Here is a 22,987-nt window from a genome sequence, read left to right on the forward strand (position 1 = left end):
GTTAAAATGCACAGAAATATCTGAGTTGTATCACTCAGATAAATCTGTTTATGTTGCCATAGAGCTGTTCTATTTCATGTGAGCTACTTCGTCTTGCTGCCAACTTCCAGCAAATCCTCAGAGGTATTTTCTCCAACACTAAACCGGCACCTCTTTGCAAAGCCAGGAGCTTGTATTATTAGGACCTGCGAGCGCTGCTGATGCTGTTACAAAGGCAGAAGATTACGGACACATCACCCTGCGTGCTTCCTTCGACTCCATGTTTGTAAGTATGTATGTACGGGGCTTTAAAAGCGTACCTGCATTTACATATCTGTGTGTATTCCTACTTTCTGCCAGGAGCTAGTTTTGCGATTGGCTACATTTCAGTACCACATATTTTGCAGAAAACATTCCCTTTGATATTAATCTAAACAAACTGCTTTTGTGAAACCCGAATGTGTACAATTATTACAGCTAATATGTGTGGGTATATATGAGTTTCAGAAACAAGCCCAGAACAAAAGCTCATGAGGTCGATCTGGAGAATATATGAGATAATTACTGAGGGACAAGCATTCTCCCATTCATTTATCTTCTGTGGAACCTCAAGTCCCTTATGGAATATGTCTTACAAGTGATACATACTGAAACATTATATCAGGTAAATAGACCGAATTCTTTTGTTCACTGGATACAAGCAGCAGACGTGCACTTCATCTATTGTATTTTAAGAGTCTGCAAAGAATAGTTAAAATAAAAAGTTATATGCTGAACAGAGAAATTGCTTCACTGCATGATATTTTTGTCAAACAAGAAAAAATTCCCACATATCCCATGGGAATGTGCATAACTTCATTTTAAAAGTTTAATCTTTCTCAACATTAGATCATCTTAGTCTAAAACTGTGGCCTTGAGAGGCAGCGGGCGACATGCATTCCTTCAATGAGTGCCAGGCCTTTAATTCCCCTAATAAACGATCATTTTGTTGCGTTTCTGTAGCGTTAATGAGATTCACGGTGAACGCTAGTCCGAGTATTACGGTAGCGGCGTTTTCAGCCGGCGCGTGCTGCGCCGCGCGCGGGTTATTACGGTACTGTATTGTTTGCTGCTCCGGGGTCCGTGAAAGCACGAGCGCTGCCACGAGCTTCCCCCACTTACCGCTCCGCTCCGTCGGCGTAACCTCGGCTAACGTTTCCCCCTCCCAGACAGCCAACTCTGGATACCGCTCGGCTTCCCGCTGTAAGTCACGCTCGAAACCTTCTTGTTTCTTTACACTCCTCTCACCACTTCTGGTCACATTGAACTCCACTTTTTATTTATTTATTTAATTTAATTTAGGATGCTTTGTTTCGTTTCCTGAGGGGGGAGTTGATAATTAACGGCTAGCTAAAATATAACTGGTCTCGCGCTGCGTGCTCGCCGAGGAGGCTTTATTTATTTTCGGATGCTGAAGTTTGGTGAAGCTCTAATTGTTCAGGTGACTTTTTTTCTTTTCATTAAAGTTACACTGAATGACATATTGCAAAGTCCTGGACAAAACAAGTTGAGCGTAATGGACAGTCCTGTAAAAAAAAACAGACAAAAAAGCAGTAAATTTCCTTCAAAACATGAAGCGTTTAGCATCATTTTGGTTCCTATTTTTAGCGCTTTTTGCTCAGTGTAATGGCCGCTACACTCCACCCAATAACTGTGAAGTTATGATGCAGCCAAGACATGTTATTTATATTTCTTTCTTGACATAACATGCTGTTTATACTCTACACGTCTGTTGCTCATAAATTGTTTCTGCTTTAAAAGAAAAAAAGAGGGCGTGAATGCCAACGAAGTAAATTATTTAGTGTTTTTGGGGCGGTGAGAATTCGAACATTACTTCACCTAATAGATATTCTCCAGGATGGGAAGCAGCATTTGAAGATATTTCTTGAGGGGGGAAAAAAGCTACTGCAGTAGTGTTTATCAGCAGGAGAAGGAGATAAGTGGAGCATATTTCTGTGCTGTAGTGTTTATACTATAAATGACATGATTTATGTTTTTTTCTCCTCCCCACACACTAAACCCAGTTCAGTTTCATGCACTTAAATTTAGCTTAAGATTAATCTAATGATAGGCAGTCTAACGTCAAACAAAAACCTCAAAACCAACTTTGGTTGTTGCTCATTTTTTGGTGGAGATAAATCAGTCTGAGTTAAAAAAAAAATGTGTCCACGGTTCACTGAAGTGTTTGGTGTGTCAAGACTTGTCCCTGAGAGAAGTTCAGCGGTGCTGCAGCCCACACAGCTGTGTTGTCAGAAAGAAAGTGTGGAGAAATTCTCACGTCGTGTGGGGTTGCTCATCTGATGACTGAACTTCAAGCTCATGTTGTTTCGTCACTCCTGTTTGCTGAATTTTACTGAATGTTTTAGTTGACAGAACAGACAATGAGCTGCTGTTTTTTGTTCTTTTTTTTAATCCCCCACCCCCCCTCCCCCCAAAAGTGACTCCTCTGTTTTGCACATGCTTGTGCACTGATACGCCCGTGTTCGTAACGCCAAAACCTCAGTTGAACGCACAACAAAACCCAATCTGGGATGCTGGTCTGGCTCCGACGCAAGCCGGCATGTTGATCAGAACACCACAACATTTCAAAACGATGCTGCTGGCAAATGAGGAAGTTGGTCCTCTACGCGCGTAGCCGTTTTAATTTGCTCATTTGGATGTATATATATAATTTTTGAATGATTAAAGTCTTATTTCCATGGCAGCAGTGCGCTCTCTTTCTCTAATCACCTTGTGCTCAGGCATATCATCCAGGCTGCGTAGGTGGGCAGGGGTTTCTAATTGGCTGAAGAAATGGGAGCGATGCAACGGGGCTTCCATCACTGGTCCTCCTGCCCACGGTGAAAGTTTTCAGCTTTGTGAGAGATTAAAAAAAAAGAGAGAAGTTGATTCGAAGTGAGCTGCGGTGGGTGTCAGTTGGTGTTGCTGTGGTTGCTCTGAGGTAGCCGTCGGCCCTTTTTTTGGCTCGGGTGTTTCAAAGATGTCTCTGTCTTTTTTAACCAACACCATTAGGTGTTTTTGTAGGAGCACTGCAGCGTCTGAATGGACGCGTAGTAAAAGGTGGGGCTCAGGGGAATGACATTTTTTACATATTTTCTCGCCCGTGAATGCTCAATAATGGGCCACATTGTCACCTTTTGCTAACCCCCTGAAAGTCCCTTCCAGCTTTTATGTAAAGTTTCTCACTAATGGCTCTAATGCAGAGCAACCTTATGCCTCGCTGTCACATAAAAAAAAAGTTTTTCCTGCACAGCTCGGCTATGTCCTAATAAACAAGAGGTGTGTTGTTGCCCCAGAGTCACTGGACTGCATATGTTCTGCTTGTTCTCGCCCCTGCATATTGAGCCACACTGGATGGAGGGTTAGCTCTGCGAGGCTGAAGTACTCCTCTCGGAGTTACAGTAGCTCATATATGTGGTTCTGCTTTGTCAAAAGGCTCAGAGGCAGACTGTAGATACTGAATAGAGCCATAGGGAGTCTCAGAGGTTCGTTACACGCTCTTTATAAGCTACGTACGGGGTAACTAAAACAGATGGCAACCCCAGCTTTTAGTCCAACGCCTCGTTTGCTTTACACAGTCTAAGCGAAACACGGCAAAGCGCGAGTGTTAATAGTTTTCTGGGTGCTTTAAGATAAGCACATGTGCATTTGCAGGTCATTAAACATGTGAGAATAGTTCCCATGCTGAATGAAGCGCTGGCCACAAGCATAAAAGAGCAGCCCAGTGACTGTAGGATAAAAATGGATTGATTTAAAAAAAACAAGGCTTTGTTTCCCATTTTGGCTTTTTTAAATAATCACACTAAATTTAGTTTTATCTATAAATACTCGTGCCTTTTCCCTACAGCCTGCTGTGCACCAGTGACAATATTATGTCAGCCAGGCTGGCTTTTTTCCCTGAGTTCTTTTGCTTTTAATTTCCCATTCTCAGCTGTGACACCGAGTTAGGCTTTAATAAGGATCCTCCAGCAGATGCGCTTCTGTTTATTTCCACTAAGACGAGATTGGACAAGCTGTGACTGTATGTTGCGTTTCAGTTCGATCACATCTGGGTAGAACAGAAAATCTATTTCATTGTTAGAAGTTGGCAAAACGACTATAGCCAATTTTTGTGCATTTCTGGCAGATAATTAATCTCAATGCAGCTGTCACTTTAAACGAAGCAAAATCTCATTTTTGGGCTCATTATCTTTGATAGGCAATTCATGTCTTATTGTAACGTTGCATGATTTCTTTTGTTTGGCTCACTTGTGTCTCCTCTGCAATTTTCTGAAGTCATTATAATTGTTAAGTTATTGTTTTTCATTTAATTTAATCAACCAAAAAAAAAAAAACTTCTTTATTTTTATGATTTGTATTGCGGAATAAGCTCCCAGTTACCAAAAAAAAAAGAGCAGTGATTGTGTTGAGGTGGTTTGTGGCTCAGGAAGCTCCGTTGTGTCTGTTTGAGTCCGTTTGTTTTCACGCTCACAGTGGAATATTGTCATTGTTTTGGCTACTGGTGTGTGTCTGTTCTAGCCAGAGGTTATGCTAGACTTTCTCACGTAAGAAAGAAAAATCAGTCAGTGTTCATTCCCACCTTCCTTCTAAATTTAATTATTATTATTTTACACGGGAGGCATAGCTTTTTATTAGCTTTGCTTCTGAAACCGTTTCATTATCCCCCGCAGACTCGAGCTTTTGTTTGGTGTGCGTTCTTTCAGTGCAAAGTCTTCGTGCGAGGACGCTGGGTCTCAGGAGGTCATGGTAGAATCACTATAGAGGGTGTAGGAACAGAGATACTGACTGTGCTCTCACTTTTTTTAACATTACACGACTGTGCTCTCACTTCTTTTAACATTACACAAAGCAGATGAATGAATCTGAATCTAACTCCGACGGTCTGCTGGAGCCTGAGCTGAACTTGGACTTAATCTTAATCTGCCTGGCTTATTTATAATAAAAGCTCCTGCTCCAAAAGCCATTGTCTTTAAAGTTTTGTGTCTTTTTCTTAGACAGAAAACTTCTCGTGACAGTTTTTTAGTTTGTTCTGAAAGCGGAAGCCTCACTCTGCGGGTACAGTAAAAACTTATGTGCCACTTCAGATAGCGTTTTGAAGTCAGGGACTACAAATCTCACAGGGAAGCGATCTGTATGGAGAGACTGAATTCTGTAAGATTGGACTTGGCTGTGAGGATTTCCCGCTGAACGTGCTCCCTCTGCACCGAGGGTGGCGCGGCAATCACAGATGTGCGGCTCAAAGCTCTTCAAAGCATCGCCACCCACCCCTCCGTGGATAACGAGATGCATTGAGCGCCGTGTCGAGGTCAGTGATGATCCCCGCTCGCTCCGAAAGGAATCCCGTTTGACATGTTTCATCACACCTGCAATGCAATTTGTTCACTAAATGGAAAAGGCCCACGTGAGTTTGAAGCCACAGAGGTTTGAAAAAGCCCTTGTGCTCAAAACCAAACCTGGATTATGACTGTATACCACTATGGTACATCATCCATGCTCTCATCTGTTAAAGACAGCTTTATGCTTAATTTCCCCCTCAATTAAGAAAGAGAAAAATTAGTGCTCTCTTTCCAGGTCTGCCATTTTTAATGCATGTCCAGGATGTGTAGCTGTCTGAGCTCCAGAGAGTCTTCTTCTGGAAGCGGTCAGACGTACAACATGAGGAAAGAAATGGAAATATCTCAGCTGTAAAATGTTGAGAATTGTGGCGGCAGCTTTATCTCCCCAGAGAGCCTCGCTGTCTCCTCTGAACGTCCCCGTAGATGTGCTGTAACCCCCCCCGTTTTCTTCTTTTCTTTATTTTTTTTGATTTATTCACTTTTGTAAAAGCAAGCGCTCTCAAGCTGTGAGGTTCTGTGTTAGGGAACATTTGGTTCTTTCTGAACTAACTTTAATTGGTTTATTTCATCAGAGATCAGCTAAAATATTGGGTTCATTAATTGAAAATTAGTTTTTTCAGAGGAGTTTTCTTGTCCCTGAAAAATAATTTTGTTTGTTTTTTTAAGTCAAAAGATGCAGCAGAATCTCAAACCCATCATAAACACTTTATTTTGTCAAAGTAAAATATCTGACCAAACCGTTTCCTGTCAGTAACCTCTACCTATCTCCTTTTAAAATAATTATCAGACCTGATAAAACTGTATAATCTTCATCATCTGTCAGAACTTTGCCTATTTTTTTCCTACATGTCTTTGTTATTACTCTAGGCAACAGTTTGAATGTTAATTTTCTACTTTTCTGCCTCGGGCTCAGACTCAGAGGTTTCACCTTCAAAAGATCTTCTCCTCTTACTTTTATGCTCAGAACCTTTTCGGCACTACATGTTTATGCCTAAATATAAACAACACTGTGAATATAATGAAATTTTAAAATATCTTGACCTGAAAAAGTTTGTGAGGCAAAGAAAAGTCTAACTCTGAAAGGCTTGTACGATTTTGATCAACGTTGGCACTGCAAAAACTTTGTACCATTCCACTGTTTAGTGTTGAAATGGAAAAGAGTTTACAAGTAAAATGTTTACTTTATTTTCTCTGAATTATTATTTTTTATGTTTAAGCCTTTCCAATGTAATTGCTGTTGATGAGAAATCTTTACAAATTCTCACAGTTGGTAGAATTTATGGCCCACAGCCACAGACTCTGTCATACTAACAAGTCTTCTTATTCTGTCTTCTGGGTGTAGACTCTATACAGGAAGTCAGGTAGTAAGATTGTGTGTCAAGTATTAGGTTAATTTCTAAGAATTACGCTTTGTACCAGGTTGCATTCTTTTCCACAAGGGGTAAATGGCACAAACATCAGCTCCATTTAGCAATCCACTGTGAAGAGCACATGGCTAATTAGCATATCAATACTAACTCTCTTAGGCCCAGTTCACATGACTCTGTTTTTAAGCGAAAGTGGAACAGATCTGTTGCATTTCGACTGTTCGACTGCACAACAACAGCGAACGTATTCTCTGATGTCAAAACATTTTAAATCCACATCTCAGAGCAAAAGTTTTTTGAAACTCCCAGCATTGTTTTGCAGGAAACCACAGTTTACCTGGAAAATGTGCATTTTCTTTACATCCTTTTACATTTATAGTTTAAAGTAACGTGTAGCAGCAACCCAACCTCATCGTCGTTCCAAATGTTCATATTAGCCATTTTTGATGTAACAGTTCTAATGCTTGAGACTGAAGAGTACAAAAATCCCAGCGCCAGCTACTGACCCGGCATGGAAACTACAGCGGGTTTGACGCCTTCTGCAATCTCATCTAAACAGCGATTGTGATCACAGCATTACCTTTTTAAACGTGTAACGGTTTTACAATCGGCATCATAATCCATAACATTTCCAGGCGATCGTTCACCTCTCAAATGGGCCTGAATAATGCCGTTTCTCAAATCATTGTTACTCAGCTTACATTCAGACACAAATTTACTGAAAGCCAAAACGGCGACTTAATAGTTGCGTGGCTAAACTGATGATAAGGTAAAAAGGCAACCTGTGTTTAAATACACTTGTTTAGCTACCATGACAAAAACAGTGTTTGAGGTGGGCAGGTTGGGTGGAGCTCAGTGTACTGCTAGGGATGGGCATTTATAGCAGAAGTATTCAGCATGTTTTCATGGTATGACATTTTATATGCAGCTGATTTGAAGATGACATATTTTGATGCAAGCTGCTTTGTAACTGCAATCTATAATTTCACTGAATGATTGTCAGGAATGATCTGTGCTTTCTACCCACTTTTTTTTCTGGATGCCTTTTGGTGGCAGTGCTTTTTAATCGACAATTTTGAGCTGTTAAGTAACCGGGCAATCATACAAACAACTAATGATGTGATCACATGAGTTTGTCTAAACCTGCATGAGCCATATCATTATTATTCACTCAACCCTAGAAGATCGTCACATGTCCTCTTGGTAGGATCCCAAAGACGATCTATGTGCATGACAACTTCTGGTATGGATAACAGATCGGTTTTACTCAGGTTGTATTTTATTGCTTTACAAAGCAAATTTTCTTTTACAGAAACCATTAATTTCTTTAATAAAGCTGAAAACCAAGTTTTTGTGTTTGAGAGTTGTGAGACATCTAAATAATACAGAAAAACACAATCGCACACCCCCTTTTTTTACCAGTGGAATAAAGTGAAGTAAACCGAGCCAGGGAACGATGATGATGATGCAACCGTCTTCCTGATTAGGTCTACATCTTGCCGAGTTCGAGCACCAGCCGTCCTGCGCAGCATTGATTTGCCTCTTGCTAAGGCTGATTGCCTCATTTGTTTTTTGTGTAAACTCGGCCGAGCCTGCATGGCATTTGTGGTGCTGGGTAAAAACCTGATTTATAGGCTGTCTAGGTGTTCACATTTACCAAGAAGTGGCTTTGGAATGCCTGAAGATTAAACGACAAAATAGTTCATCGGGAAGGAAAGGTAGTGTAACCATGCCAAGATGGAGTTAGTAATTATTATTCTTTGGTAAAACCATGGATGTCTTTGCAAATGATTCCTTTGTTTATGAGCTGTACCTTCAGGCTTATTTTATTGTTTCAAATCTTATATTTAAAGTTATATTTCTTTGTTTTTGGCTCTACCTTCTGCAGGGGTCACCTCGATGATCAAAGATGGTTTGGCAGTTCTTTTATGCCTGAGGCTCAAACCCGCATTCTTAGGATTACAAGACCGCTGTACTGACCGCCGAGCTACTGCGGCCCCAAGATTTTAAATAAAATATAAAATCATAAAATAAAAAAGTAACCAGGACAACATTCAAAATTTCTTTGCACTAGTATTGACATTCAGTCACAGAGAGCATAATAGAGCTGGCAGCCAGTTTGAGGAAATCCTAAAGTGATGCCCTTGACTAAAACTTGGGGGGAAAAAAGTAAACTTTATTTTTTCAAAACTTGTATATTTTTTCCTCAATATTGACATCGTCCCCATAACAGGTGTGAAACTCACCCATATCTCCTTCTCCTTGAAGTAACAGTAATGACTGGATGTGCTGAATAGAAGATTAACTTTTATAGAGATTAAAGCAAAAATCTATGACTACAACACAAACCTACTTTAGAGCACAGTATTTTGTCATTTTCACAGGGAATTAAAAATTGATCAAATTAACTTTGCTCTGGTGTATGTAGACTATTCAGCAAAGCAATTAAAGTAAGTGAATGTTCTTTTTCTGACACTTTATTAAGGCTTGAATGCATTTAGGGAGAACTGTGACATTCCTTCATCAAAAGGCTCGCTCATGTATGCGCACACAGTTGGAGTAACAGAGTTTAGAGGCAATTTAAGGAGTTAGAGCTGCTGGAGGAGGGGTTGAGGGTCTCCGGCTGCAAGTTTTGAGCTAAACAAGTACCCTTTGACTAACAAAGTATGCATTTATGCCTGCCTGCTAACTTTGAAAGTGGGCTGTGTCCTCTACCTCTGGAAAGCTGGAGGCCATGTTCCATTTTCTGTGTGAGTCCAGACCACATCCATAAACAGATAAAGTGACTTTGGAAAGGAAATGACTGAGATTCTGTGGCTCTCATTACTCTTAACAGCTGTGTTCTTTGTGGGTTTTTTTTTTGTTTTTTTTAAACTAGCTGATATTGTGTGGTGTCATAATGGCAGGCGCACAACATGTCTGAAGTCTCAGTGGTATTTTCTGCAGACAATCAAGTGAAAGGTTAAGGTTTTGAGCAGATTATAACATCCATGCCTCCAAGTATTGATTTTCTGTCACAGTCTTTATTTGCACACTGTCTGCTGTGTGGATGTGTGGAGAATGCAGGACAGACCAATCAGACTCTGAAAAGCAACAAGAGGGAGTGTGCCGTGACATGGATGCAGCTACTGTATGAGTATTATGCCGTGTGTGAAAGGTGTTATGATGATTGATGAGGGATATTAATACAAGAATGTAGGATTGAATCACAGCTGGTTGGTGTAGAAACCGTGCTGGTGGATGTTTTTTTTAAGACACGATTATGAAGAGAGGTATGCTTTTTTTATTGCCTGCCAAAAAAGACAAGGGGTGATAATTTTTATGCCCAGGTCTGTGTCTGTGTGTGTATGTGTCTTTGTTTGTCAGTAGTGTAGCAAAATATCTCAAAAACTGGTTGGAGTTTAATGGAACTGTTGGAAAGGAATCGTTGGTTGTGCATCTACAATGCATTAACTTTTGGAGTCAACCCAGTTCAAGCGAGCCGCCACAGCTACATTATATGCTACATATGCTAATTTGCCTTAGCCTTTACCAAAATGGCTACACGTCAGCCAGTTTTACAGAAGCTAAGCTAAAGTTTGGTGTGGTAGCTGGGAGTTCAGAGGAGGTTTAGGATTGCACAAAATGTCATTTACAAGGTTTGACCAAAACGACTAACTCCATTCCTTCTCATTATAAGATGATCTTAATTTAAAACTCTGGCGTGAAAGGAGCTGGGTGACATGCATTCCTTCAATAAAGGCTAGGCCTTTTATTTAAGTTCAGCCTTCTGTGTGAGACCTATAATTTACAGCTAGGGAACAATGTGAACATAGATGTATTAGTTTAATTGTTATGATTATCAAGCTATAATTTGCACAGCATATATTTACAATAAATTTAATGAGGGATTTAACAGTCTGTTATGTCTTGTTAATAAAAAAAAAAAAAGATGTTTTAGGGTGTGCACTATGCCATGCAAAGTGTTACCTGCTTGATAGTCACCTTTTTGAAGTCAACAAAAGCCAGTGGTAGTCATTATAAGAATATACACACTGAAATCTCCCCTGTTGTGCAATTGGTTATAACTGCTTTTCACTATCTCTCCCTGGCCAGGAGTGTACTCAGTGATGGTTTGAGGCAATATTTTTTTATTCCTGGTTCTTACTCCCTGATGACAAGCAGTAGAAGATACGTGACAGTGCACAACTACTACTGGTTCATTTTCAGGTCGGATAAATACAGCAAAGAACTCTTACATGAAGCCGTTTATAACACAGGCTGTTTATCGTCTGCAAAAACAGGCTGGTAAAAGAGAAATCAGGGTAGACATTAGGAATATACCCCCTTCTAAATGCACCACTACACCAAGTCCTTTGACTGGGCTTTAGGCTGGCTGCAGTGTGCAGGTGAAGTTAAAGTTTCTAATGGGTGCTTTTATTCCTGCAGTTACAAAAGAAACAGAAACTCCTTTATCTTTGAATGCTGATTATCTTCTTTCTCTCTATTAGAGCAGAGCTGATAATGCCTCATTAATTCGTGGCTGATTAGCTAGCTAGGGTTCATCTGTGCTGATTGGTTAAAAGTTAACACGAGTCGAGGGGACCTGATGACAGCTGATTCCATCACAAAGAGGATAAAGTGTGGAAAAACGATTTAAAAACATGAAGAACTATATAAACTAATGCAAACAAGCCCTCCAGGAGAATACCTTAAAATATTTTAGCTGAGTTTCCCTCCACCACTAAGCAGATTTGTGTCCAATAACAAGATCAAGAGTAGCCCACTTCGTAAATTGTTCCAGATATTTCTGAGGCAGCACACGAGCGGCATTAACACTCTCTGATCTAGATGTGTGTTAGCAGACAGAGCACCACCTTGGAACAGATGGAGAAACATGTTCCAGCCCTATGATTGCCAAAAAATAAATAAATAAATAAATAAATCCACTTTTCATCAGTCTTAGTGAGTTCTGCATTTACAACCAGTGGAAGGGAGCAATCTGAGATCTTCAAAAGCTTAATTTATAAACAACTTTATTGCTAACAACTCTTTTTTTTTTAAATTATTATTTAGTTTATTTTAAGGTGCTCTTTCATGTCAAAGTATTTTAATTATTTAAAAAAAATGTTTTTCAAAAATACCTGCTTAAGTAATTAAATGAAAATTCAAGTATCTTTCCTTGTGTGAGAAAGAAAATATTGGCATGTAAAAGTTTTGGTTTTCCCATATCAACTTCTCTGCTGTGAAAGCAACAAAAAAATAAAACAAGAAATGACAGAGATGGAGAAAAACTGAAGACTGTTGTGGTTCTCACTTCCCGAGTTGTTCCTTACATAGGCAAAGTACAAATACAAAAGGGAGCTCAGCCACAAGGGAGAAAATATAAAAAAAGATTTTTGTTTTTCAAAATTAAGTTTGTTGCTTTGTTATGCTTCTGTCTCAGAAGTAATTACAGCTGAGACCGAGCTTTGAGTTATCAAAGAGAATGTCCTGTTTTTTTCTTTTAAACTCAGGGGAAAGAGGCACATTAGTGATAACTTCTATCTTGCTTTGCTCAATATTTTCCTCACCGCTCTTGTGGTGTGAGGTGAAGCCGTTTGTCACGCTGGGCAGCTGTCAAATTGGATGCCAATAAAATCAATATTTGCTGCTTCTGAATCACAGTTAAGAGAGATTGTTGACAAGATGTGCTTAAGATCAGGGAAAGGGATTGCTGTTCGTTACCACCAAACGCATACAAGCCACATCATCACTGTTACATGTGGGTTGTGCTTTTGGAGCATTATAGTTTTTCATTTTAGCTCCCAATTTAAGAGATTGGAGCATTCGTGCTGGCTCCGTGACGCTTGTCTCAGCTGTGGCTCGAGCTGCAGCCCAGTGCCAGCTTCGACTTTCACTGTGCTGCTTATTTTTCAACATAGGTCAGTGGTGCCCAATCCTGGTCCTGGAGGAACACTATCCTGCATGTTTTAGATGTTCCTGCTCCTCAGCATGACTTCAAGTTCTGCAGAAGCCTGCTCATCACTCAATCATTCATATCAGGTGGGTCAAAACGGAGGGACAACTAAAACATGCAGGATATTGGCCCCTCCAGGACCAGGATTGGACACCACTGACCAATGACCATAGGGGGTAAGCATCAGGAAAACTGTTATCACAAAATACCCAGATAAGTCACGCGATGATCGTATTTACCTCCAGTCAGCAACAATATGCCAATTCACTGTGTAGGTTGCTAAGCAATGCAGAAAACTGTGCAAAAGCTCCCCAAAATAAATTTATTGGTACAAAGTTCCTCTCTGCAAAGAAATGGTTAAGAAGCTCATATTGAGATATTTTATTTTCTGCAACTTATAACAAAAAAGTAATAAATTACAAATATTAGAGAAATGGTTTGAGTTGATTCAGTCGTACCACGTGCATCATGCTTGGCATTCAGTTTGTTGAAATATGTTTCAAAGGTGAGTTCAGTTAATCATTAAATGAAGTGAAAAGTAGGATTGTTTTGTTCCCAAAAAGTGTAACTGATATATTAACACTTCACTAACTTTGTAAGCCAGTATATTTAATGTTTGTTTGCTGGTCAGACAGCATGTATTTGTGGAAATGGGGTGTTTGTACGGCGACTACAGCAGACATAGTGTATTGTGGATTGTGACATGGGAGCCAGCTCTGTTGCATCGACACTTGCCAGCTGACCCTCATTACACGCCGTCATGACACACATCCATTTTGTCAAGCGGTGGGAGAAAAAAACAACATAACGACCATTTAACTGTAGTGTGAAAAGAGGTTTGTGAAAGCACACAGGCAGCCTAATTCTGAAACTTCACCTTTAGACTTGTTTTCGAGTGTAGAGCTTATAATTAAACAGTATTTTGTTCAGGTTAGTCCTGCATTTGGTGCTGATGTGTGTATATATGACTGTTGAGACATTAGTCAGTGGATTATGTTCTGTTATTGAGATGCAGGTTATTTTGTTATTTTATGCATACGTGTACCATGTAATCTATGAAACTAAATTGCCTTCAAGCGTGTGGAATTCTGGCTTAATGATGAAATGCTGACCTGGACTCAGTTGCACTCTGGATGTTATTAGCTGTTGTTGTCAAAACCCTCGTTGTGCTCATTTGATTTTTATAGACAATACGAGTGGGATCATCATCATCATCATCTCTGCGAACCTACATTTGTGTGTGTGTGGATCCATTATCACCACTGTGCCTGGAATTATAAGCACGGGAGAACTTCTTTCACACATGCTCACAACAGGAAATGAGAGAACACCGCTCGGCATAAACGCTGACATTTTATCAAATGAACTACATGTTACGAAATGGCAGAATAACATGAACAAATAACAACAAGCTGCTGGATATTTTAAGGATTTCCTTTTTGACATTTACCAAGCAATTTATTCCAGCAGAATGGTGGCCTGAGTCGAGCCCTAAATGAGTACTCTGTTATTGAGCACAGCTGCCTAGCAACCAGGTAGCGCTTCAGCACGTAAGACAAACTGAGAAAGCAGGGGTCAAGTTAAAGGCTTGAAACAAATGTGCTGTGGGGTGTGTTCAGTACAGTTAACGTTGTCTCATTTATTTTGGAACTTATTGAATTAGGTCATGTCAATTAGGGATAGGTGGGATATTAACTTTTGAAATGTATTGTAATATTTATACAAATGAGCTGTTGGAAGAGGCTAACGACACTTTAATCCAATGTCCATTGATTGGTATTGGCTTGTGATCATTCTAAACAGTTTGATCTGTAAAGACTGATATCTATAGAGGGAGAGAAATTTATGTTTTAGCTCTTTAGAAATGAACATTACTTGCATATTTAAGTTTTTATTCATGTGTTTGTAGAGTTTTGTTTGCTGGCTCAATTCTCACTGGAATCCAGGATTAAAATTTTTGAAACCCTAAATGAATCCTGCAGAGACTTTGTTGCTTTTGGGACGTTGGAGTTCAGATACCACACTGCCCTTTTGCTGACCTGGATCCACTATCATTTGTTGTTGGAGGGGGTCATAACCTTTTGCAGACTATTGAATAACTTCCATTATGATCACTGCTTTTTACTCCGTAGTTGCTCTTGAACCCTTGTGGTGTTGCACAGAAACTAGGGCTGCACAACAAGCAACGAAAATGTATTCTCATCGCAATATCAACATTGCTTGGACTGCAATAAATCATAGGCCAGTATTTTTCCTGCTCTGCATGCTAATATCTTTGGTCAATCCAACAGGAGGCACAAACAGCATCTTAATGAAGGATTTTGACATTTGAAGTATAGAATAAATTAGGAACTCAGTCGAGGTTTATTTGTTTTAATACAATTTACAGTCTGCTGGCTCTGGGAGATGGACAGCCAGTTGCTTTAGCATTCGACAGATGACACTAAATTCCTTCAACTCTGAGTTTACCTAAAAACACAGCCTAACGTCTTACTTTGAAATATTTCAGATTATCACTTTTTTTTTAATTTTTCAGCACAAGGGAGGAAAAATGTAAACAGGAAAGTTGCATCCGGAGAGACTGAGGGTGGTATGTGTTTGTTCTTAGATTTCTTGGCCTAAATATAGGTCAGGTACCAACAGCGCTGAAGTATTGCATATTTTACTGTCCTAACTCAGGACAAGTTTGCACCTAATCTTTGAAAAAATCTTGTACAGTTTTTTTTTTTTTCTGTATTTCTGAAGTGTCCAAAAATGGAGCTTATATTGGAGGAAAAACAAATGGCAAGTCTTTTTTTTTTTTAAAGATTTTTTCTGAAGTCAACAACATAAAATTAGAAAATAATTGAGCATGTCTATTAAAAAATTGAGTCTATTCCCCAATAGAAAGAAACAATCTACATACCATCTACTTTACATGCGCTCATGTTTTCCCCAGCACTTACCACTGCGCAGACGTAGATTGAGGGCAATCACATAACAGTAATGATGCTTGTGTGATTTGGCCAAATAATATTTACTTTGCTTGTCTTTAAAAGGCTTTTTGGGGCTAAAAGTAGTGACATTTAATCGAGCAATAACATGGCTCTTTTTTACTATGGCGATGCCAAAGTTTCCTGTAATATGCCAACAGTCTGAAGGAGGAAATAATTGAGCGTTCTGAATTGTATTCACTAAAAACCATTTGTGGTGCACCATTAAAATCAGCTTCATTAAATGATTTAATGTCTTAGCTAACAGTTACCCTGGACAACCAGCGTTCTCCATTTAGTATGTCAGGCTACTTACTATACCTGTGGCTCCACTGCATCACCAGGACCTTCACTTTTTCTGTCATTTGGGACACTACAAAATACACACACATAAAGATTTTACTGTGTATTATTGTGCAGCTTCAGGGACGAGCAAATTTCATAGTGAAAAAATCTTGATCATATAAAGTAGTAATAATTACGGTTTGGTTGTTTTGCACAGCTGTAGCTTGCAGACACAAAGCTTGAAGCTTTGGTTTGCTTTGTTGAGTATTTAAAGATGGCAGCCTAATCTTTTTTGCCGCTGTTGTCTTTTCTCTCTTGTTGGATCCCGCCATAACTCTGGCTTTGCTCCTTAGAGAGGATCATTCACGTACCAGCTGCGTGCATGTACCATATGTCAGTTTTGCTTTTCTTCACCACATCTTTGCTGTTTCCATGTTGGCTTCACAGTGAGCCTGCTGCGTCAAGATGGTTTCAGAGATAGAAACACCAAACAATGCCTGGCGGGCTTCTGTGGCTTCATACCAGCAGAGCCTCACCTTTTAAGTCCCGTGCTCCATATGGGCTCAGTGCATCGGATCTGGAAAAACAACAACAAAAACGAAACTAGCATTCATTGAAGGGATATATATCGCCCACCATGTTGCACGCCAGAGTCTAAGGCACAAATCTGGCCTGATTTATTTGGACTATGTGCTGGGCATAAGCTGTAATCACACCAGATTTTAGCTTAACATATGTAAATCTGAGTTGTAGCCATTTTTGTTGTCAAAAGTGGATCAGCTGTGTCAGCCTTCCTAAATCGAGTTGATTCCAAAAGTTAATCAGTTGTAGATGTACATCCACTGATTTCTTTTTCAGAGTTTTATTAAAGTACGACCAGTAATTTGTGAAATACTGCTGACCAACAGGGTTGATTCCAACAGTTAATGACAGCATTTTAAACAAAGATCTTGTACAGTTTGTTATCACCTGGAGTTGGTGTTGGGCATGACTTCCAGCTACTACCACACTAAATTTGAGTTCAATTGACAGAGTAGCCACTTTTTCATTCTCTAAGGCTGATTAGTTGTGGCAGCCATCTTGACTTGGATTGACCAAAAAAACCTAATCAGATGCAGCTGTAAACCCAACGATTATTATCTTAAAGTTTCAATAAAATCTATTTACTGATTCAAAAAACATTTTCCTTGCAGACATACAAATTAGCACAGGCAATTAAATGATCACCCACCTTATATGGCGACAGGTGACAACTACCCTATTTATTCTTTTACTTAAATAAATTTCTTACTAAATACACACAAAATAAAATGCAAACGTTGGAGAACCCATGGCCAAATTTTGTTACTGTAATATTTTACAAGTTAAAAAAATAAAAAATGTAACTCCACTTCAGAATTTTGTGAAATAATGATCTTTTTACACACTTGTTATTGGAGATATACAACCGCTCATCGTGTTAAAGCTAAATATATATTTTTTTTAAATCTGTCTTGCGGACGCTTTTCTGTAAAAGTCTATAAACAGATTATCTGGGGAGGCAAAGCTGGTTTATTTCAGCTTCATGTGGTCCATTGTGGGTTTTCAGTTGTTTTGGATCATTTTCTTTGCTGTCAAAGGCATTCTGCTCTTTTCAGCTTTTCCTTTAGATCGGGGTCAGGTTGGCTGGTACTTTGAGTTTGTTCTCTTCAGTTTTAGGCTGTGTTCACACTGCAGGTCTTAATGCTCAATTACAAGTTTTTGCTGAAACCGTTTTTTTTAACTTTCTGTCATGGTGTTTACATTTTTGTCAAAGTATAGCTGCTTTGTAAAAATGTGCAGGACTTCTTCCCAGAGTCTGCTTGTATTTTGAGAAAGGTCCTGAAACATCCTGAAACACAGGATTCTTTTTGAAGGTGTTCTTCGTCTGTTAAAACAAACCTGACCGCAGCATTTCCACTATAATATTATTTTTAATTTTAATTAGAGATTGAGAAAACAGCTCTTTAAAAATGTTTTGTTGATCTTTTTCTAAACACCACTTGTTTGAAGGCATACTTGGAAGAAATATCTGTTTAAAGTTGGAGTCAAAGCATTTATAAAGCTCTTAACTCTTTGCATCATTTGACTTTTTCCAGTGACTTTAGACTAACTAGATCAAAATAACCATTATCTGAAATCTTCTAAAACTTGTCCAACAGCTCAAGTCTTTTGCAGACTTTTGTTCACCTTTTGATAATACAAAATAAAAAAAAGTTATCATCCCATTAAAAAGCTTGAAAAATGACACTATTTTATCTTTACTGCAACTTTTAACTATATGTTCAACGTTTCATGCCGTTGTTTGACTGCTAAGGAAGCAGTTTCTTCCCTCTTCATATGCTGTGATGCTTGCTCGAATTGAAAAAAAAACATTTCCTGGAGCTCACCTTTTAAAGCAGCCGTGCTGCTTTTATTTACAACTTTTAACTCTGTTTAAGTGTTTACAAAGCAAAGCCTACAACACAGAAATGTCTTTCACCTCTGATGCTTTTTTTATAAATCAGTCTTGGCTCTTAGTTGGTAAAAGAAAACTTTAACACTAAACAGTGTTTCAAAATTGTCTAGTTAGTGCTTTCTGTTTGATTTGTGAAAGAGTAGCTTTAATGCACGAAGCACTGCCAGCACTACAAAAGACCTGCAGGGAGTCAGCAGAGACCCAGCTGGACAATAGCTCTTTAATCTTAGTGATTATCTACAATCCCGACAGCTGAGATCACAGCATAGTGCGTGAAATTGTTGTTTAGACACATCGATTTTGATTATTACACAGCATTCAGTTGCAATGCCAATAATTTTGGCGCTTTCCAGCAGAACTACAGGTAATAACTTAACACGCATTACAGTAACCTCTCATTACAGTCACAATTACTGCTGGGACACAAAGCTTTAATTGTATTTGTGACTCCTGAGGGATTTTTCGTGTAGGAATGTCTTGGAATAGCAGTTCGGGGGTATAGTCGTCTAATGAGAGTAAATTCCCTTTTTGCAAAATAACTGCTGAAGATTTGAGGGTAAAGTTGAAATTCCCAGCGATCATTAGATTAAGTTCATTCCGTAGCAAGTGTCTGCAGATGATCTAACACTTTTGTGTGTTTGACTCAGTTCAATAATCTATTTATAGTAACTGAGAATCTTTTCGTTTTTCTCAGATTAGCTGCTTGTGGAGAACTTCTCTGTGCTGCAGAGCACAGTTTCCATGGTATGAGATGTTGACATCTTTTGGCTCGAAATAGAAAACCTTTGTCATCTTTTGTTCTTTATTCACTCACTGTCACAGGCACTATTTATTTATTTCTGTTTTTTTTAATTTACCTGTTTTCTTTTACCTATTGTCACAAATGGCTCGTTTATAAATCATGCTACATCAGAGCCAGCATACCACTCAGGAAACCTTTGCCTCCGGTGATTTGAAGACGTCTGAGCTGAAGCGTCCCTTGATACTTGTAGACATCTACAAGATCAATTCTTCAATTCACACAATGTAATGTGCCTCTCGGTCCTACTAAGTGCTTTGTCTTTACTTGGCTGGATTGACGTCACATTCAGGTAAACATTCTGGCCTTGGGGCGAGTATTTAATATGTGTCTCATGTGCCTCTAGTTGTTCTTCCGTAAAATAAGGTGGCAAAGTCTGAGAAAGTTACCCTAATGATGATGGTTTTATTAGTGTTTTATTAGTGACACTTGACTCATAGCACTTAGATTTTCTGGTTCGTGTGGCACAGGATGAATGCAAATTCCAGGAGTTGGAAATGTAACCAATATTAAGAAGCCACAAATGATATTAATCTCCAGTCTTGGAGAAAATGAATGTAAAAAAAATTTACAATCAGCTCTTAAATTTAGCTTTATAACATACCTCTTTGTTCATAGGCTGTTCCTCTGATGCAGTCTGAAAAAATCGTTTAGGTTTAATTAGAGAAAGTAATAGAATTGTTTTATGAATTCATACAGTGCACATTAATTTTTACTGTCAATAAAATAAACCTCAAGAGCAAATCTTCCCACCACAAAACGAATAATTAATGTGTTTTGCTTGCCCTTCTCTGCAGGCATCTCATTAGGGTGTATTCAAAGAAAAATGTAGCTACTTTTGGCTGGGGGGTTACCAGAAATGTCTAAAACTTTCATAGCATTTGTCATTCAGCACATGTATTTAAAAAAAAGCCTTAAGAAGTCTGAAAAGTCACCTAATACAGCGACACTTCTTTGTCTATTTGGCAACAGAGAGGTGAAATAAATATTCACTGTTTTGATCGATAGCGATTCTAGACACCATGGCTGGGAAGGTTTAAACAGTAAATAAAAATTAAATATGAATAAAATAAAGCTGATTATTTACACACACTACTTACTGACATGTGGCTGTATTGAACCACTTCAACTGTGCTCAGTAGTTCTCCTATGTTCCAGCAGTGCTGCCTGTGCTGCTACATGCCCGTGTGTGTGTGTGTGTGTGTGTGTGTGTGTGTATGTTCTCACTGCTGACCTTTCTGTTTTGCCTTTGGTAATAGTCACATTTTGGTTGTTTACAAAATAATTCTGAGTCTACCCTATTTCTTCAGTTTAAAAAGTCAGTCTGAGTCCTGCACATTTTGGTACCTAAAGGTAGTTTCTCACTGAAGGCCCTGTCTCACTGAGCTGAGCTGTGACTGCTGGGAGACTAGCTGGTAAAAGAAACAAACAAAAAAACCCATAAATTTTTAGCTGCTTCACACTGGTTTCTGAGTGTTTGTGACCAATGAGCCAATAGCTTGATCAACCATTTTTTCAAAAATCCCAGCCTATTTTTGTGTGCATGCCTTATAAAACTGTATTCTTGGCTGTGCACATTATTTTGTTGCCCACCGCCACCCACATCATACCCACTTCAGCAGCTGCCCCCACATTTATGATTTAATCTGCTGGAGTACACTTTACAATGAAGATAGGCAAATTTGGACCAGTTTTTCCAATAATTATTATGTATCATTAGTGTGGTTTTTAGAGCTGGATTCCTGCCTGGGATGTTTTCTGTCAGAGGAGAGCTCCTGTGCACAATCCAGCTCTATTAAACTTTATCGTTGCAAATGCAAACCTAATGTTGGAAGTGCGTTTTTTATATGGATCGATCACAACTCTTCATTTCACTGCTTCATCCTTATTGAGCCAAGATAGCATCTACTCTGAAGCAGGAGTGAAAAAAGACCTGATAAGTGTAGTTATAAGGACTGTGAACAGCCACAGTATAGTGTGAAAACAAACAAACAAAAGTAACTGAGTTCTGTTTGCTTCTGAATGTTTACATATTTCTAGTTAATCATCTGTGTGAGGGGAAAAAATCTCAATCTGTTCTTACAAATCAGCTTTATTGATCTGATCAGTCAACACTCACCATTCTTAAAAAAATTAAATTTACAAAACATTTCACGTGGAGGTGAAGTTAGTAAATACTTCCCAAAGCACACACCGAATTATCATCTTTCATTATTATATTCTTATATTATTTAATAGAACAAAGTCTAAACTGCCACCAAATCTACCCACAGAACTAGTTTTGTCATCAGTGGACCACATGCAGGTTGCACGATAAGACTTTAAATAATAAAATAAATATTTCCAAAGCAGTAATACAAAATAAATTAGTTGTTTTCTCTGTCGGGCTTGGATCTCGCTGCCTTCCTTATTTTCGGTGGCAATTAGAGATGCACTGATTGCAGTTCTTCTTCCTCAGTTCTTGTTTCTGTTTTTAAATATTTGACCTACCGTTTCAAAATTGCTGTTTTTTTTATTTATTATTTTGGTTTGATTGAGCATTGTGCTATGTATTCTTAATAAAAAATATTGACTTATACAGGACACTTTTTTTTATTTCCCCTACGGGTTTTTGACTGGAAATACAGTTGGGTGTTTTCTAACTTTGAAAAGCAAACATCTGTATTAGGTAATAAAAACAAAGGAATGCAACTGGGCACCATTGTCAGCAAACCTGTGACTTTCCTTTTTTACAGTTGTACGTGTTATTACACGTTTCATCAACTGCCCATCATGTAGAAGACTTTTTCTTTTTCAAAGACAAGCTTAAGAGTAAATTTATGCACCTCCGCCTTTATATTCTTATAGCTGGTGATTAAAGTAAAATTGGGGGTATAGATCAGTATCGAAATATGCCATCACTTGTGCATATTGCAGAGTGGAGGCAAAGACAGTCAAATTTAGATGGGTCCCAATGTGTAATTATCAGATCAACCGGCCCAGTTCGAACACGGTTAATTTAAAAGACTCTTGATCAATATCTCGTTATCTCTGTATTCAAGTGTCATTGTGTGCATCCGCTCTCTGACAGTTGGCATTTAGTCCATCTTAAAGTGTGAAGACACAGTTATTCACTGACTTCATGGCGGTGAGTAGATCAGGGAATCGTAACATGTCAAAGAAGATCTAATCTCTGCAGCAGGCCTTTTCCTCTGGTCAACAAATACTGATAATAAAAGTGAGCACATCAGACGTGAATGTCACTACATTAAGAGGTTGGATTTGCGTTTGCATTTTTCTTTTTTTGCATTTTGCACTTGATAAGCAGCAGATTTGCCCTCCAGTTTATGCACCAAAGCAGTCAATAGGACTGATAATCTTAGCACCAAAGATGGATATCTCTGGCACTTGAACTCTCTTAACACTCCTGCAGCATCTAGAGCCCCATAAAGGTCAAGGATCCTTGATCTAATTCTACAAGAGCAGACTGGATCTTCCTGCCTTCACCATAAAGTTACAGTTCCCTTTCAGTCAATTCACTCGGTACAACATATGTACTATGGGATATCACGCTCCCGCATGTCCTGGCTGAAGACACCTTTAATCACGCCTTTAGGCAAATGATGTGATGATGTGATGACGTGATGACGACAAGTGACAGGCCCCGCCTGCACTATGTAACCGTCCGTCATCACAGTCATTCCTCAGTTCTTACGCTCTTCACCTCGCTAAGAACACCTCTCCGAGTCAGGCTAGCTAGCTGCTACTAGTTAGTTCTGTGTTTCGCAAGGCTTCTCGGAATTAGCTTAACTGCTTT

General features: G+C 38.9%; 1 protein-coding gene across 2 annotated transcripts in view; it reads left to right on the top strand.

Annotated features, from left to right (window-relative positions):
* Positions 1-1,085: 1,085 nt before the first annotated feature.
* Positions 1,086-22,987, top strand: part of tp53i11b (tumor protein p53 inducible protein 11b) — a 47,950-nt gene continuing 26,048 nt past the window's right edge. For both annotated transcript variants that reach the window (XM_017405500.3, XM_017405501.3), the window contains exon 1: positions 1,086-1,221. The gene's annotated coding sequence lies outside the window, so the exon portion shown is untranslated. The remainder of the gene's footprint in view (positions 1,222-22,987) is intronic.

The sequence above is a fragment of the Kryptolebias marmoratus genome, linkage group LG11 (assembly GCF_001649575.2).
Source record: "Kryptolebias marmoratus isolate JLee-2015 linkage group LG11, ASM164957v2, whole genome shotgun sequence".
NCBI classification, from domain to species: Eukaryota; Metazoa; Chordata; class Actinopteri; order Cyprinodontiformes; family Rivulidae; genus Kryptolebias; species Kryptolebias marmoratus.